At 45.7% G+C, this 1,556-nt stretch overlaps 1 non-coding gene across 1 annotated transcript; it reads right to left on the bottom strand.

Moving 5' to 3' along the window:
- Positions 1-1,241: 1,241 nt before the first annotated feature.
- On the bottom strand, positions 1,242-1,326 carry LOC142601478 (small nucleolar RNA ACA64). The gene has a single exon (XR_012835036.1). It is a non-coding gene; the product is annotated as a small nucleolar RNA ACA64 (small nucleolar RNA).
- Positions 1,327-1,556: the final 230 nt, after the last annotated feature.

Below are 1,556 nucleotides of genomic sequence, written 5' to 3'. Positions count from 1 at the left end.
AGCTCCATGTCTCTCCTGTACTGGGGCCCCCAGAGCTGGATGCAGTACTCCAGGTGGGGTCTTACAAGAGCAGAGTAGAGGGGCAGGATCACCTCCCTCAACCTGCTGGTCACACCTCTTTTGATGCAGCCCAGGACATGGTTGGCTTTCTGGGCTGCAAGTGCACACTGCCGGCTCATGTTGAGCTTCTCATCAATCAAAACCCCCAAGTCCTTCTCCTCAGGGCTGCTTTCAATCCATTCCTCACCCAGCCTTTAGTCATGCTTGGGATTGTGCCGACCCACATGCAGGACCTTGCACATGGCCTTGTTGAACTTCATGTGGTTCGCACGGGCCCACCTCTCCAGCCTGTCAAGGTCCCTCTGGATGGCATCCCTTCCCTCCAGCGTGTTGACCACACCACACAGCTTGGTATCATTGGCACACTTGCTGAGGTGCACTCAATCCCATTGTCCATGTCGCCGACAAAAATGTTGAACAGTGCCGGTCCCAGTACCGACCCCTGAGGAACACCACTCGTCATCGTTCTCCACTTGGACATTGAGCTGTTGACCACAACTCTTTGAGTGCGACCATCCAGCCAATTCCTTATCCACCAAGTGGTCCATCCATCGAATCCATGTGTCTCCAATTTAGAGACAAGGATGTCGTGCGGGACAGTGTCAAATGCCTTGCACAAGTCTAGGTAGATGACGTCAGCTGCCCTTCCCTTATCCACCGACGCTGTAACCCCATTATAGAAGGCCACCAAGTTTGTCAGGCACAATTTGCCCTTAGAGAAGCCGTGTTGGCTGTCACCAATCACCTCCTCAAGATAGAAATAACTTGACAGTTTAAATAGTAAATATATACTGCATGTTGTAGAGACAGCAAGTTCCTTCCAGGCAAAGGTCCAAATTATTTCAGAGAGCGTGGGGTGGTTAGAATTTAATTATTTGACAGAGCTGGAACCTCTGAAGAGCTTCTTTGTATGTATTGGTGAGGACTCTAATTGAAGCAGACAACAAACAGGTCAGAGCTTACTGAGACTGATTAGCTGCATCACCTGCCCTGCAATTATTATTACTGCTCTTGAGGCTTTTAATTGTGAGAGCTTTCCTCAAGAGGTACATACGTAGTTTTCCAAGAAGGCTTTTCTTCCCACTCTGCTTAGGTGTCTAAATATTGCCTGAATGTAGACTCATCACCTTTCTCTAGGAAAAAAATACACCTCTGGAGGTGGCGTTTCAACTCCTCCTAAAATATGTATCTAAGATGAATTGGTCTCTGAAGGTGTCATTTCTCACCACTGGCTTCAGAAGAAACCTAGGGTGATTAATGACTTATATTTAGACATCTGTTGAGATAAAGCTTGCCATTGGTATGTTTTCATTTAAGATTTCTTCGCATGTGAAGAGAAAAATAGGTTATGTATAATACTAGTTTTGATTTGCTATCTTTGAAATCACCTGATTAGATATGCAAAAAATCCCAAATAATGACAGAGGTAATGACTGTACTGGTGTGCTAAGAAGTCATTGAGAAAAAGATAGATCTGCCTTATTTTCTTTTACACT

The sequence above is a fragment of the Balearica regulorum genome, chromosome 3 (genome assembly GCF_011004875.1).
Source record: "Balearica regulorum gibbericeps isolate bBalReg1 chromosome 3, bBalReg1.pri, whole genome shotgun sequence".
Lineage (NCBI taxonomy): Eukaryota > Metazoa > Chordata > Aves > Gruiformes > Gruidae > Balearica > Balearica regulorum.
The sequence above is the reverse complement of the archived record's forward strand: the minus strand, read 5'-3'. Positions and strand labels throughout refer to the sequence as shown.